This window comes from Bubalus kerabau, chromosome 13 (assembly GCF_029407905.1).
Source record: "Bubalus kerabau isolate K-KA32 ecotype Philippines breed swamp buffalo chromosome 13, PCC_UOA_SB_1v2, whole genome shotgun sequence".
NCBI lineage: Eukaryota > Metazoa > Chordata > Mammalia > Artiodactyla > Bovidae > Bubalus > Bubalus kerabau.
This window is the reverse complement of record NC_073636.1, coordinates 24,866,714-24,884,247: the sequence shown is the minus strand read 5'-3', so window position 1 is coordinate 24,884,247 and position 17,534 is coordinate 24,866,714. Positions and strand designations below refer to the sequence as shown.

The window sequence follows — 17,534 nt, the reverse complement described above, 5'->3', positions numbered from 1 at the left end:
TTAAGACTACTTGCATCATTCTAGAATTATTAACAAAAAGATCAGTAAAGAAATAAGGTACAGATTCACAAATTGAAGGGATAAAATGAAAATAATTTGCAGATATATAATTTAGTTCTAAGAAAATTAAGGGAAACAACTAAAAATATAATAAAATTAATAAAAGGTCCAAATGTCAGTTATGCCAAAAGGTCAGAATGCCAAAAATATAAATTAAATACATAAATCTCAATAGAATCAGAAAAGGAGGAGGAGAAGAGGAAGAAGAAGAATTGAAATAGAAAAATATTCCATTCACAATAGCAAAAAATTATAAAATGCTTAAGATGAACTATTCAAGACATACAAAAGTAACAACACTTTTCTGGAGTGTATTTAAAATTTTTGAATTAATGGAAATACATTAGATGTTCCTGAATGGAAAGATTCAATCTTGGAATCATTCAATTCTCTCTCAGTTTAGTCTATACATTTATTTTCAGCACAAATTGTTTCCTGTTCAAAAAATTATTTTTGAAGCAATCACATAGTTACAGAAAAGGTGAGTGCAACACAAAGGCCCACTTTTTTCTGATTTATTTGAGAGTAAATTACTTTCCCATTTTCCTATCATCTAAAACTTTAGTGTTTTTCATATGAACAAACATGTTCTACATGATGTTGGTACAGCATTAAAATCAGTTTATTGATATATTATTGATGTATTATTGTCTTCTAATTGTTAATCCCCATAATCAAGCTTCATCAATTACCTTAGTAATCTTTAGTTGTGGCATGTGGGATCCGGCTTCCCTGATGGCTCAATTGGTAAAGAATCTGCCTGCAATGCAGGAGACCCCAGTTCGATTCTTGGGTCAGGAAGATCCCCTGGAGAAGGGATAGACTACTACAGTATTCTGGCCTGGAGAATTCCATGGACTACTGCATAGTCCATGGGATCCCAAAGAGTTGGACATGACAGAGCGACTTTCACTTTCACTCACTTGTGGGATCTAGTTCCCTGACCTGAGATCAAACCCAGGCCTCCTGCATTAGGAGCAACCCTTAAGTAATCATAGCAAAAACATCCAGTTCTCAATCATGCATGGCCTTTAGTTATGCCTCCTTCAGTCTTTAATAGTTCTTCCTTTGACTTTCATGACCTTGATACTTTACAAGACTATAGGTCAGTTGTTTTGTAGAATGTTCTTCAATTTGGACTTGTCTCACATTTCCTTAAAATTGAGTTCAACTTACGCATCCTTGGCAAGGGTACTGCAGATGAAAACCATGCTCTGCTGATCCCGACTAGGCTGTCTCTGCTTTGTGGATGCCCTCCAGGTCCTACTCAGGCTTTGACACACAATACCAAGCAACAGCTCTGCATGTTTCCCTCTTCACCCTACCTGCCCTCTGAATCCCACTCCAGACCTTCTCTGTATATGAGCATCCTTTTTACCTTCCTGTGACTCAGACACCCCACGGAAGGACTCTATAAATTTAATACAATCCCAACCATAATTCCAAATGAAATTTATTTAGAACTTTAAAAAATGATGTTAAAATTTTACTTAAACAGCAACTTGAGATGAGTCAAGATATGTTTGAAAAAAAAGACTGAAAGGATTTACTTAACCATTTATTGTAACATATTATAAAAGAAAAAAATTTTTAATAGTTAGATTCTGAATCAGGAATAAACATTTATGGAAAAAAAGATTAAAGATAACAGATGGAAGAATATTGTCGTATTTATAGTCAGAATAGAAATAACAATTTAGTTGAACAATGGTGATAATGAAGAAAAGCATTAATTAACAGTCTGTATTAGGATTTACATAAAAGTTTAAGTGCAAAAAATAAAATCATAAAGCAATATTGATTCATAACATTATATTATGGGGCTGGGATATACCTTGCTAGACATAGTAAAGGAGAAAAGAAAAGAATGAACACTTAGACTATTTACAAATTAAAATATCCTATATAGTAACCAAACAATAGTGGCTCCATTTCTCTCCTGCACTTTCCTTCATATGGAAAATGAGGGCTTTGGATAGATGATTCTGAAAATCTCTTCAAGCTCTGAAAAATAATTCTCAATATTTTATGCATATAATTGTACTTTCATTTTGTTCATGTCTGCCTTGTACCTGTCATATAATATAACCTCCTTGAAGCATATTTTTTAAATCCAAGCCTTTTGATTGGAACGTTTTACATATATTCATTGTAACTATTGATAAAGTAGGATTTATGTGTGTCATTTTACTTTTTTATTTTCTCAAGTCTTTTTTTCTTCTTTTGTACCTGCAACAAGGAATACAGGCTTTATAGAATTAGTCCAGGAAAGCTGCTAAGCAAATAAAACACAAGAGCTGCAACTATAACCAGTAGCAATGATGACAATCCTATAAGGGGTGAAGGATGATCTAATTTGTAAAGTCTCCACTGAAGTCTCTACTGAGCTTGCTAATGATTGGACAGAGATTTTTGTAAATCCCAGTAAGCCTCTCAACCTTTGCCAAAGGGTCCAAGTACATTGTAGCCTATCTTCAATATTCCAGCAGTTTATAATATACTCTGCTTTAATCTTAACTCCCTCTTGCACAGTCTCAAAGTAGGCAGAGATGAGAGATTAGGGCCTTCTCTGCTCTTTCGCCTGAGCACAGCCCTGCATTGTGTGGCCTTCTAGATTGCCAGAAATAAGTAAAAGTTTTTCTTGGTGGTCTGTGGACATCTCTTTCTCATGGTTTTTTTTTTTTTTTTTTTTGGAGTCTTTTGGTCAGCCTCTTGCATATCCCACCTTGTATTCCCATTTAGCTTGTATTCCCATTTAGCTTGTATTCCCATTTCAGACAGCTCTGATGTTAAATGATTTCCTCCGATTGTTTTTGAAAAACACACTGGTGACAGGCTGTCCATGTAGAACAAGTTCTGAGTCCAGTCAAATAGAGACAAACTTTGAGAATGGGGCTGGAGCAGCCAGACAGATCAAATAGAAACGATTCTCTGGAGAGAGAGTTTTTGGGATAGCTCCAAACTTGTCTGTGGCCTCCAGTGGCTGCTAGACTGCTGGCTTTCACAGTTACCATGGTTACAAGGCCTTTAGTTTTCAAGACTTCTTTGGAGCTATGCAGAAGGGTAGAGAGCAGGTTACAATGCCACCAAACTCAATGCTCTTACCTGTTTTTCTCAATTTGATGTTCCTTGGATTGTTGTAAACTTTTGGCTATTTTCCAGAGTTCCGAAAAAGTTTATTTTTGATGATTTTTTTTGGTCAGTATTCTAATTGCCTTTATGAAGGAGTGGTTTTTCTGAGATCCTTATTTTATCATTTTTTAAGAAGCCAGTATGCTTCTGCCATTTATTTTTATTTTTTTCCTATTTTATTTTTTTAATTTAATTTTATTTTTTAACTTTACAATATTGTATTGGTTTTGCCATACATCAAAATGAATCCACCACAGGTATACATGTGTTCCCTATCCTGAACCATTTATTTTTAATTTGGTATCTTATCTTACTGATTTATAGAAGTTTTCCATTTAACTTTTTAATTGATTCTGGATATAAATCTTTATCTTCCCAGGTGGCACTAGTGGTAAAGAACTTGCCTGCCAATGCAGGAGATGCAAGAGATGTGGTTCAATCCCTGGGTAAAATCAATAAATCTTTGGTCGAGTATATGCCCTGTGGATATCTTCTCTAAGTTGGTGTCTTGCCTTTTCAATCTGTGGATCTAATCTCGTGCCTTGATGCTCACCTGAATGAGTCTGTCATGTAGAGGAGGAGTGAACACTTTGGTTCACCTGCCAGGTAGTCAACAGTATCGACTGGCTCAAACAGAAATTGGTGGGAGGTGGAAATTCAAGTCATTGTGCTATATAATATGATTAAAATTATTCACATCATATTATCTTTTTATATTTTTATTATTCAATTATTATTAAAAACTGAAATAAAATAGAAATAAATGGAGAAAATAAAAATTTTCCTCTTCCGTCTCTTCTACTCATGACTTAACCTTGGTTGTCAGTATTTGGTGGGTCCTTCCTCACCCTTTCTTATGAATTTATACACAATCACACATCCACACATGTGTTTAGGTGGTAAAAGATTTATAAATAAGGTCATACTAACTCTGTTTTGTGATGATGGTTTCCTATTATTGTTATTTTTAAAGGCTATATAGCATTCAATAGTAGCAGAAATATTATGTTTTGCTGGAGACTTAGATTGTTCCCAGTTTTTCATGCCAAGAAACAATACTGGGATGTCATTTTACATATATTTCTATTTTTAAGTCTAAATACTTCTAAAGAAATGAATCCCCAAAATAGAATGCCTGAACCAAATGATGGAAACTTTCTTTCATTTATATAGAGTAGAAGCTTGACTTCTTGAATGTGCATCAAGATACGTTCACCTATAGTTAATAGAAATGCGTGTTCACACACATTTCTCAGCGAACAGTGAAAATAAGTATTTTTTCTAATTTTGTCAGTTAGATGGTTAAAATATATTTTAAGATTTTAATCCATATTTGATTACCTGCAACACTGAGAATCTTTTCATTGGTCCCTTTTTATCTCCACTTCCATGAATTGTTTATTTTTATCTTTCAACTATTAATATTTTGACTTTTTTCTTATTGATTTCTATTTTCTCTTTACATATTCTGAATAGTAACCTTTGTCTATAAAACATTGTAAATATTTCCTCAACCCTGTTGCTCATATTTTAATTTTACTTATATGGTCTTTTTATATTCATTTTTTAAAAGGAGATTGTATAATTTAACTTTGAAAGTGAAAGTCACTCAGTCATGTCCGACTCTTTGTGACCCCATGAACTGTACAGTTCATGGAATTCTCCAGGCCAGAATACTGGAGTGGGTAGCCTACCCCTTCTGCAGGGGATCTTCCCAACCCAGGAATTGAACCGGGATCTCCAGCAGATTTAACTTTGGGTTTCTCAAATTCTTGTCTTGTTTAGGAAGGTCAACCTCAACTCAATATTATACAAATACTTTTCTGTATTTCCTTCTAGTAATTTAATAATCTTGATTTATTATTTTGTTTTCTCATTTTTATAGAGAATGACAATTTACCTTCCAAGTCCTTAAATGCATCACTTGTAAATTTATAGGCTTTATAATGAATCTAGCTTTATGTTTTTCCAAAACGGTGGGAAATTATCCAGTAACTAACTGTTCATTAAATTTTCCACCCTTTATCTCATATTTGAAATGCTACCTGTATCAAAATGAAATTCTCATATTTCCAGGAGTCTGTCTTGGGACTCCTGTGTTTCACTGATTGCTATGTCTATAACCATGCCACTGTCTCACTGTTTAATTTATTATAGCTTTATGGTATTTTTTTCCATCCCTTTCCTTGTTCCTCTTTTTTATAAATGTCTTTGCTGTTCTTGTGCCTTTTCTATTTCATGTGATATTCAGAATAAGCTTCAGATTTCTAACAGAAATTCTTATGGCATTTTGATTGGTGTTATATTTAATTAATCAATGAATTTGTGGTAGGTAGATTTGATGTCTTTATAATGTTGGATATTTCCATCCAGGAGATATGTATATGTCTTGATTTATATCTTATAAATTTTTTGTCTGTTTATTTATATAATTCTGACATTTCATATTAGGTATTTTATAAATGAGTTGCAAATTATAAACGGCACTGTATTAGTTACTACGTTTTCTAAGTGGTAATGGTAGATGCTATCAATTTTGCATGTTGTTTCCAACTTCACTCGTTAATTCTCATATAAGTCCTAATAGTTTTCCAGATCATTACTTGATTTTTTTCTTGATTTATTTCAATAATTAGAACTTCCATAAAATGTTGAATAGTAATAGTCACAGTAGCTATCCTTGTCATTTTGCCAATTACAGTGGAAATAGCTTTTAATGTTTCATCATCAGGTTTATTTGAGGGACATAAGAAAGTCCCTTTCTATTCTTTTCATAACAAGTGTTTTTAATAATCATTATCATGATTGAGGATTGAATTTGGTTTCTCTTTCATTTGTTAATATTGTGAATTAGACTAATAGGTACCCTGATGTTAACCACCTCTCTATTCGTGAGATGAAATCTACTTGGGCATCAAGTATTTTTCAAATATCATTAGATTTGATTTCTCAATATTTTATTTATGTACTTGCACCTATATATTCAAATTGGACTATAATTTCCCTTTATTTGGGGCTTCCCTGATAGCTCAGCTGGTAAAGAATCCACCTGCAATGCAGGAGACCCCAGTTCAATTCCTGGGTTGGGAAGATCCACTGGAGAAGGGACGGGCTATCCACTTCAGTATTCTTGAACTTCCCTTATGGCTCAACTGGTAAAGAATCCGCTTGCAGTGTGGGAGACTTGGGTTCAATCCCTGGGTTGGGAACATCCCCGGGAGAAGGGAAAGGCTACCCACTCCAGTATTCTGGCCTGGAGAATTCATGGGGTCACAAACAGTCGGACACAACTGAGTGACTTTCACTTTCCCGTTATTAGAGTGCTATTTTTACCGTAAATTGGGGTCCAGATGCTTGTTACTTGAAAGCCAATAAAAAGGCAAGTTTGGTGAAAGGAAAGTTTGGTGGACTGTCGCCCAAGGGAGGGGAGAGGGACATGGACACCTGTCCAAAGGCTGACTTCCTTCCACTGAAGATCAGTGAGCTTTTATAGGTGAAGGGAGGGGGCTACATGCAGAAACAGCACAGTCAGCTCTGATAGTCATCTTGAAATTGGTTCTACAGTGATCTGATCAGTGTAATCTTGTTTTATGCTTAGTTGCTCAGTTGTGTCTGACTCTGCAACCCCATGGACCATAGCCTGCCAGGCTCCTCTGTCTGTGGGGATTCTCCAGGCAAGAATACTGGAGTGGGTTGCCATGCCCTCCTCCAGGGGATCTTCCCAACCCAGGGATCAAACCTAGGTCTCCCACATGGCAGGCAGATTCTTTATCATCTGAGCCACCAGGGAAACCCAAGAATACTGGAGTGGGTAGTCTATTCCTTCTCCAGGGGATCTTCCTGATCCAGAAATTGAACTGGGGTCTCCTGCATTGCAGGTGGATTCTTTACCAGCTGAGCTACCCTCTGATCAGTGTCATCTTGATTGTTTTAAGTACAGTTAATCTGCAGTCCCAGGGTCAGTTTGTTCCCTTTCTTTGAAATTAGCTCTGGGAATTGTGGCAGCTTATGTCATGGCTGCAGTCTGGTCATCACGTAGTTAACTTCTTCCACCTGGTGGGGGTTTTAGTCTCTATAAGACAGTTCAAAGGATGTGGCACAGAATATTATCTATACCCCTTGGAAATGGACTCAAGGTCCTTGATTATGCTTAATGACTAAAGTATTATTTAGTCTCTTTGGACTGTTTTCTTCTGTTTCTGCATTTTCACTGCTTTGATTAAACTTATTCTATGGCTAAAGTTTTTCCACAGACAAAAGGTAGGCTGAGGACATAGAGGACTATAGGGTTCTGCTCCATTTCAGTCCCCCCTTTTCTCTGGTACTTCTCAGTCTTGAGGAAGGACAGGTACAGAAAAAGAAAGGGGACAAAGTTTTGGATAGAGAGGGTAGTCATAAACTTGGCAGAGGAACCCAGTTTTAGTTCCATTTCTGTTCAAATTATCTCCAGCTCTTGGAAGGAATGGGGTGACAATCACTCTAGCAACTTCCTGATGAAGAAGGGTATATTCCTGCCTAATTTGGGGAATGGATACAGAATTGGAAATAATCTCAAGTTCCAAGCTTAGCATCAATATTTTGTATTTTGAAAATATTACCTCTCTCTTTTACCAGGTACTTTGTCATAGTACCTGGACATACTGTACTGCAAAGAGATCAAACTAGCCAATCCTAAAGGTAATCAACCCTGAATATTCATTGGAAGGACTGATGCTGAAGCTCCAAAACTTTAACCACCTGATGCCAAAGGTGACTCATTTGAAAAGACCCTGATGCTGGGAAAGATTGAAGGCAACTGGAGAAGGGGGCAGCAGAGGATGAGATGGCTGGATGGCATCACCAACTCAATGGACATGAATCTGAGCAAACTCCAGGACACAGGGAAGGACAAAGGAGCCTGGTATACTGAAGTCCATAGCATTGCAAAGAGTCAGACAGGACTTAGCAATTGGATAACAGAGATATTACAATGAAGATAATAATCAAATGCATCTTTATATTATTCTTTAAACGTGTTAGGGTTTTTTAACCTTAATGGTTAAAGCAGATGTACAATGTATGTTGAGGGCTTCCCAGGTGGCTCAGTGGTAAAGAATCTGCCTGCCAATGCACAAGATGCAAGAGATGCAAGTTTGATCCCTGAGTAAGGAAGATCCCCTGGAGTAGGAAATGGCAACCCACTCCAGTATTCTTACCTGAGAAATTCCATGGGCAGCCTGGCAAGCCACAGAGTCAGATACAACTGAGTGACTGAGCACACGTGCACAATGCATGTTTATTAGGCCATAAACAGGATGTTTTTGGTTAACCTAAAGTTCAAATTATATCATGAATTAGCCAGAATGACTTCCTCATAACACAATATTTGAAAATTTCTTGCATAATTTCCCCCTTTTAATGGCAGATCTTTTCATAGAAAGCATCAATAATCATTATATTTTCCCGGCATTCTTAGAGTGGTTCAGTTGCCTTTTCTAGGTCCATTCATGTCCCTCAGTGCTAGGCTTATTTTTTGCTTATATATAGACCTAGTCATCCACGCTGGGGTAAAACTAAAACTAAGACACAGTAAACAAATACAGAGGTATGCTTATGGAGAAACATTTTATAGGCCATACATTTTATCACTTATACCCAATTGTCACACAAGCACTGTACATACACTTTTAGCAGTAAACGTAAAGCCAGCAGTGATACACATCAATCCTGAACACTGGGGTAAAAAATATGACTTGAGGCAAAACAATAGATTTCCATTAGCATTCTTTAAATTTCTTACCCACTTCAGCAGTATGACCTGAAAGTTATCAAATATTTTCTATATAGTTTAACATACCAAATAATTCTAGTTACTTTAATATTTCTTCTGAGATGAAAAATAGAATGGTGGTGTCACAGGCTAGGGGGAGGGAATGGAAGGTTATTGTTTAATGGGTGAGAGTCTCACTTTGGGCTGACAAAAGTATTTTGGAGGTGGATAGTTTGTGGTGACGGCGGCACAACAATGTAAGTGCGCCTAAAGCCACGGAACTGTACGTTTGAAAATGGTCAAAATAGTAAATTGCATGTATATATTATCACAGTAAAAACAATAAATAAACATTTTGAACCATAAAAATATTTCTTTTGAGACACCTAAGGGCCATTTGGAATATTCAAAGTCAGCTAGAGAAAGAAACTTACAATCTGTTATCAAAAGCTGCTCTTTATTCTAGGAAAGTTTTGTTCTCTTAACATAGAGAAAGAAAACCAAATTCCAGTTTTCAATCAGCTTACTATTAATAACACGACTCATTTACCAAATTAAATCCAACCTAATCTTAATCACTCCTGACAGAGTACAAAATTCTTTTCTCAAAGTTCCCTTTTTCCACAAATGTTTTATTACTTTTTGTATCCATATAATTTGTCCTTTATTTTTCCCCACCTAGAAATACCCAGCTCCGGGACAAAATTATTATCATCATTTTTCCTCAACAAAAATATCTCCATTCTTTATACCTTCTCTCGCCGACAACACATGCCCTACTTGCTTTACACATTGGAATGTTTCCCTTATCATTTTTAGTAGTTTTAATTACAGATTACAATTTTTAACCCTTAAAAGCCTTAACAAAACCAGGAAACAAGTAACTAGAGTGTTATACCAGCATTTACTGATTGGTAAACTTAAGCACATATTTCATAACCTCTAAAAACTTGCATTTTTCTCATAGTATACTTACTCTTTAATATGGTACAATAAACCCAAACACCTTTTGAAATTCTACTAATTAACCCAAAGCTCAAGTCTCAGGCAAAGTGGGCTGTGTTTGTATTTCAAGGACATGATAAGAGTTAACTTATCTGCTAGACATGCTTTTGTTCTCTAAGCCTCAGCATTCTTAAAACAGTCTTTTATCAAACTAGCTTCCTCTAACTGCATATGCAAAAAGAACTAGTTTTGGAATTTCAAAAGAGTTTCATCTTAACCATTTTTTTTTTCTGGAGTCTAAAGAATACCATTGTCATATTATGTTTTAAAAAATTCTTTCACTGCTATATTTTAAATAGATAACCAACAAGGACCTACTGTACAGCACAGGGAACTCTGCTCAATGTTATGCGGCAGCCTGGATGGGACAAGACTTTGGGGGAGAATAAATACATGTATACGTATGGTTGAGTCGCTTCACTGTTCACCTGAAACTGTTACAACATTGTTAATCAGCTAAACCTCAATACAAAGTAAAAAGTTTTTTTTAATTACCTTTCTTTTTTTTTCAGTCATAATCGCATAACTAAAATTTTTCTAATGAATTGAATCTGAATTTCCCATTTTACAAAAGACAATAAAGATACCAATCACGTGGAACTAGAGATTGTAAGTCAGAAAGAGAAAAACAAAATATTGTATATTAATGCATATATATGGAATCTAGAAAGATGGTACTGATGAACCTATTTGCAGGAAAGGAATGGAGACACAGACATAGAGAAGGGACTTGGGACCACAGCAGGTGGGAGCAGAAATAGTAGCACATGACACTGTATAAATAGTGTCATGTATTATGTAATGTAAATAAAATTTGTAAATAAAAATATACACATGTAAATAAAAATATACACATGACCATGTATAAATAGACAGCTGGTGGGAAGCTGCTGTACAACACAAAGAGCTCAGCCTGGCACTCTGTGACAACCAAGAGGTGTTGGATGGGGGTAATGGAAGGGAGGCTCAAGAGGGAGGAGATGTATATAGTTATGACTGATTTATGTTGTTGTACAGCAGAAACCAACACAACATTATAAAACAATAATCCTCCAGTTTAAAAAAAGTAATTAGAAAATCATTTTCATATGGAGAGGTGATCAAGAAGTAGGTTGCCAAAATTATAGGAAAAAATCCTTACTTTTAGAGAAAATGAATAAAGCATTGTTTTGTGTGGAGAGACAAAAACTAATGTCATATTTTAATGCATAGAAAAACAGTACAGATGATCTTATTAGAGAAGCAGAAATAGACACACGGGAGGTAGAGAACAAATATATGGACACCAAGGTGGGGGGAGGGGGGAATTGGGAGACTGGAATTGACACATATACACTATTGATACTATGTATAAAATAGATAACTAATGAGAACTTACCTTATAGCACAGGATACTCAATGCTCTGTGGTGATCTCAATGGGAAAGAAATCCAAAAGGGAGGGGATAAATGTAAATGTATAGCTGACTCACTTTGCTGTAAGGCAGAAACTTACACAACATTGTAAAGCAACTATACTCCAATAAAAATTAATTTATAGAAGATAATACCAATCACACAAATGGAATATATACGCACACACCAGAAGACAGAATCATTACAAATACAACAAAATAATGACCGATAGAGAGTCCCAAACGAAGACGCCCGCAACACAAATGGTCCTCAACGTCAGGCACGTCAGAACCAATTGGCAAAATGCCCAAATAGCACTTTGTGCTCAAAGGAGAAGTTAGCCTGGGTGCACACCAGTGAGATTTACCGGGTCTTGGAGCTCGTCTGTTCGTCCAGGCGCATGTTTCCGTTCCACCGAGGAAAAGCGTTCGTTGACAGCCAGTGCCGAACAGGGAAGAAACACGGAGGATTCCCCGAAACAAATGGTTTCAGCAGCTGCTAGAAACACCCGCCCCTCCAAAATCTTCCTCTCAGGGTCAGGTAGGTAGCCTCCGGCAGCGGTTCCTCACAGCCATCTCGGAGCGTCGTCCTGGTGGCTCCACTCTAGGAAAACCCCAGAAGCCAGGTATCGCGAGAGCACAGGAGTCCCGTGGAAGGAGCCAAAAACTGAGAGTGGGGTCCAGCTGCTCGCCACTCTAAAGGCAAAGAAGAGGCGAGCTGGTGGAAAGGAAAGTTTGCTTTATTCCAGAGGACAACAGCCTGGGGGCAGGGGGCTCCTGACAAAGGCCAACTTCTCCACACTGACAATCAGTGGGCAAGAGATTTTATGAAGGGAGGGAGGGATGGGGCTTCATGCAGAAATAGCACAGTCGGCTCTGGAAGTCATCTTGAAATTGGTGCTGCAAGAGTCTGGTCAGTGTCATCTTGATTGGATTAGGTACAGTTAATCTTCAGTTCCAAAGTCGGTTTGTTCCCATTTCTTTGAGGCCAGGTCTCAGAATTGGGGCAGCTTATGTCATGGCTACAGTCTGGTCATCACGTGGGGGTTTCAGTATCTACAAGACAGCTCATAGGATATGGCTCAGAATGTTGTCTAAACCCTTGAGGAGGAACTAAACGTCCTTGCTGCTGCTGCTAAGCTGCTTCAGTCATGTCCGACTCTGTGCGACCCCATAGACGGCAGCCCACCAGGCTCCCCCGTCCCTGGGATTCTCCAGGCAAGAACACTGGAGTGGGTTGCCATTTCCTTCTCCAAGGCATGAAAGTGAAAAGTGAAAGTGAAGTCGCTCAGTCGCGACCGACTCTCAGCGACCCCATGGACTGCAACCCACCAGGCTCCTCTGTCCATGGGATTTTCCAGGCAAGAGTACTGGAGTGGGTTGCCATTGCCTGCTCCAGAAGGTCCTTGACTATGCTTAATAACTATAAACTAATATTATTTAGTCTTGTTGAACTGTTTCTTTGGTTTCTGAATTTTCTCAGTGCTCTAATTAAACTTATTCTTTGGCTAAAGTTTTTCCACAGACAAAAGGCAGACTGAGGACATGGGGAAGCAAAAAGATCATAGTGTCCTGCTCCACTCACTATGCCTGTCCAATTTTTACAGCAGAATTATGCTAGGTATACAGAGTAAATGAGAGAGCTTTTCTTTCTTAATACTTTACAACAGTTTAAAATAGTAATTATCTGTAACTTACAGGTTTTGCAGAATCACTCATAAAGTAACCTATCGTCTTTTGGAAAGTATTGATATTTACCTGCTTTACACTATCTACTATAGTTCATGATCTAAACAAATTTTATCTTTTTGAGACAGTATTTTTTTTTTTAGATTATCATTTATTTCACCTGGATTTTCTAGCTTTGAGTGTTGCCAAGTAGAAAGGTAGACCAAAAAACAACCAAAACAAAATGCTTCAAATAAATGGACTGCTGAGCATTTCCTTAACTTGCACTAAAGATGACATTGCTTCTTTCTCTTTTCCCCTTTCAGTGGGAAAAAATTTTTTAGATAATACTTGGAGGAGCTATGATTCAAACGACATTTCTGTATTAAGCAATTTATAAAGCAAACAATCCAGTTTCAAATGTGTCTTGCTCAATACTAAACTGTGTTTATGAGACAAATCTGTATATGCGAATTATGTAGTTTCTTACATTTTAGATGAAAAATTAAACCCTTTAATAATGGAGAAACAATGAAAAAATGCTTGAAAATAGGTGCAGACATTGAGCTTCCTGATAAATGATGACCACTGCTTTAGAGATGTGGACATTGCAGTGGGGTCATGAACCCCAAGAGTACATGGTGGGTGGTCCTGCAGTTGATGTGGCATGCCCCAGAGCTGCCGCAGGACAACCAGAAAGAACGAGTGTTGATGTCGTGATTGTTCATACAGTGGTCTCTATAGTGTTCATCCATTCTCAGCTGCAGGGCCGAGGCCACTCAAGCCAATCCCATCTGCTCTGCTGTTAATACTGGACTGCTGCTGCTGCTGCTAAATCGCTTCAGTCGTGTCCGACTTCCCTGTCCCTGGGATTCGCCAGGCAAGAACACTGGAGTGGGCTGCCATTTCTTTCTCCAATGCATGAAAGCAAAGCAAATCATCCCAGGGCATTTGTATGTAACTTTTAGAGGTTTGCATTGCTGGACCTCTGCTCAGGTTTTGAATTATATTCTTGTGTGTGTACCTCTAGGGTTCTAAATAATTTTTGAACAGCCCCACCAGCAGAGTTCAGCATTGGGCTTTACTAGAGGTGTCTCTTGCTTCTTTGGGAAAGGACAGGACAATTTCCTAGTCCCTGTCTGGCTTAGGCACAGGCTTCAGAGGCAACAACCCCAGATAGATAAGAATAGGGGCATCTGGTTTCAGGCGTTATCTAGATAAGATAGGGACTTTAATCTAGGTTTTTAGAGGTGGGGTTATGGGGTTCTAAAACATGTTTCAGTTGCTTCCAAGATAAAGTGTGTTTTCTTGGGAGAAGGTTTATTGCTTTTACTGAATTCTCCAAGGAGTCGATGAATTAAAAAGTCTTAGTGTATTAGTGAGGGTTGTCCAGAGATACAGAACCAATAGGAGATAGATAGATAGAGGAATTGGCTCATGCAATTATTTAGGCTAATAAATTCCACATGTCTGATGTCTGCAAGCTGGCGATCCAGGAAAGCCAGAGGTATAATTCAGTCCAAATCAAAAGGCCCGAGAATCAGGTGAGTCAACACTATTAATCCTAGTCTGAGGGCAAGAGAAGATGAAATGTCATGTCCCAGCTCAATCAGTGAGGCAGGGGGAAAATATGGGGGAGCAACAAATTTCTCCTTCCTCTGCCTTTTGTTCTCAACAGATTGGATGATCCCCAACCACTTGGGGAGGGCAGTCCACTGTAGTGAGTCCACTGATTCAAACGTTAAGCTCATCCAGAAATACCCTCACAGACACAGCCACAAACAATGACTAACCTGGTCACCCATGGTCCAGTCATGTTGACACATACAATTAACCATCACAGTTAAGAACCTTGGTAGAGGTATCGTAGACATCATTTTCCTTGAGTTCAGGCAAAAGTACAGAAGCAGTAATCCAAGGCTCGAGAGAACCAGGAGAGTAGACTCGGGTTTGTACTGCAGGCAAGAAACAGAAGGAAATGGCAACCCACTCCAGTATTCTTGCCTGGAAAATCCCATGGACAGAAGAGCCTGGCAGGCTATAGTTCATAGGGTCACAAAAAGTTCGACATGCTGAGCGACTTCACTTCTTCTTCTGGCAGTGGTTCTCAGTCTTGATTGCTCATTAGGACCACTGGTAACTTATAGAAGTCCAGAGAGATGCCCTGTGAGTTGAATAAGACCGCACTGAATCCAGGTTGGAGGTGTTTGTGTTTCTGTGACTTAAGGATTCTCAAGAGATCCTTGAGCAAATTCACCCAGAGAGGTCAAGTTCTTGCCTTCAGCTCTACAGCCCCACACAGATCAGATCATAGTTTCTCAAGAAAAAAAAAAATCTTCCTTGGTGGCTCAGGCGGTAAAGAATCTGCCTGCAATGCAGGAGATCCAGGTTTGATCCCTGGGTTGGTAAGATCCTCTGGAGAAGGAAATGGCAACCCACTCAAGTATTCTTGCCTGAAGAATCCCATGGACAGAGGAGGCTAGCAGGCTACAGTCCATGGGGTTGCAAGGAGTCAGACGTGACTGAGGGACTAATACTTTCCACTTCCCTCGAAGTAGATACAGTCAGACAATTTATACTTCTAAAGGAAATTATAATAATTACTTGTGGTACATTAAAATTCAATGTTTTTTTATCAGAGATATCAAAGTCTTGCTTGGGATCTAAGGGACTTAGATGCTTCATAATACTCTTGAGTGGTATTTAGAAAGGCTGAAATCTTTCCTGCTGAATAGTCTCATATTGGTGTTGGGGCTTAATATAAATACCCAGAACTTTTACCTATTCCCCAAGAAGAAGTTCACACAGTCTAAAAGTTTAAAACCTTCTATTTTCTGAATATTCATCCCAAATTTTCCAGTTTCATTTCATCCCATTAATTCCAGTGAAGTGAAGTGAAAGTTGCTCAGTCGTGTCTGACTCCTTGTGACCCCATGGGCTACACAGTCCGTGGAATTCTCTAGGCCAGAATACTGTAGTGGGTAGCCATTCCCTTCAGGGGATCTTCCCAACCCAGGGATTGAACCCAGGTCTCTCATATTGCAGGCAGATTCTTTACCAACTGAGCTATCAGGGAAGCCTAATTAATTCCAGTGGCAACCACTTATATCATATTATCTCAACAAATCACTCATCAGTGTATTATTTCAGAGAGAATTAATTCCAAGCAAAAGCATTTATTTCCAAGATTTCCATTCTCTTTGCAGTATGCAAAAAATGATCAATGTAATTAGGCATAGACACTATTTAATTTTGATTAGTGATATACAAAGTAAACTGTAGAAACATAAAATATCCAAATCAGGACACAGTCTGAATATAAGGCATGTGAGCAATATACTTTGGTAAAATATTTAAAAGGGTTTTATTGCTTAGCTATTTTTAGCATTTATCTTAATTATTTAAAACCCTATTTTTTAAAAACATTAAATAATGCTTCCTGCAAACTCCCCTTTGGTTTGAAGGTAAGTAGGCATTAACTTTTTTTTTTTTGCAGATGCTAATGAAAGCCTGAAATTAACCACCCCATTCTACACTCTCTGCAGTTTTCTCCTGGCTCCCCCATATATATTTTACATCTCTGAGTTTTGATCCTTCTTGTGTGATGTATCAACTAAATTCTGCATTTTTTAGGATAAGAAATATCAAACAAGACAAGCCTATGGTGAAAAGTTCATCAAGCACTTGAATTTAGTGTAGAAATTTGTCTGCCTCTTAATTCTGATTGGATAAACATCAGTTTCTGATGACCAGTTTAGGAACTCAATGATGGTGGGTGGATTACATGACATATCTAGGAAGCATGAAGACCCTATATCCCAGAGTGACTGGCTCTTCATCTCAAAGTTCTGGATGCTTGAGGCACTAGAGAGCAGCTCTTCCTCTGAGCTGTCCTCACCACTGGGAAATAAATCAACAGAAAAGTCTCTGACTTCAGAGCCATCTGTGTAGCTTGGGTTCATATCCCCTTTCTGTCACCTAGAGCCCTGTCACCCTCATGAAGGTCACAAACTGTGTGAAGTTCAGTTTCCCATTGGTGAAATGTGATCACTAATACCTACCTCTGAGGATTTTATGTGTATTATGTAACATATCTGGCTGGGGGAGAGGGAGGCAGTCAACAAATGGAAATGACCCTTATTGCACATTCCCAGAGTCTATTAGCATCACTGCATTTTCTTTCAGCAGAGAAAAATTTATTAAAATCCATTAAAGAATACTTACTTTTATGTAAGTGTATCTCCTAACATTTTCTAGACCAATAACTAATATTTATTGAGTGTCTACATTGTACCAGGGATAGGGTTCGGAACTGAAGACAGAGCAGTGAACAAGGCCTATCCCAGCTTGCTGTTCCTGTGTTTTACAAGTAACTAAGTCCATGCATCCGCTTTGTTCATCTTTGGTGGTTTCAGCAAGAAGTCTAATAAGCCCTCATAGTCTGGAAAAAAAACCACACAAAAACTATTATTCCTCTTAGGAATTTATTGAATGCTAACTGTAATAAGCATTTGTATCTGTTTTAAA

At 37.9% G+C, this 17,534-nt stretch overlaps 1 long non-coding RNA gene across 1 annotated transcript; it reads right to left on the bottom strand.

Annotated features, from left to right (window-relative positions):
* Window positions 1-2,763: 2,763 nt before the first annotated feature.
* Window positions 2,764-13,917, bottom strand: LOC129625425 (uncharacterized). Its single transcript, XR_008701436.1, has 3 exons — window positions 11,325-13,917; window positions 8,388-8,501; window positions 2,764-3,111 (listed from the first exon to the last, which is right to left on the bottom strand). It is a non-coding gene; the product is annotated as an uncharacterized LOC129625425 (long non-coding RNA).
* Between the last annotated feature and the right edge of the window lie 3,617 nt (window positions 13,918-17,534).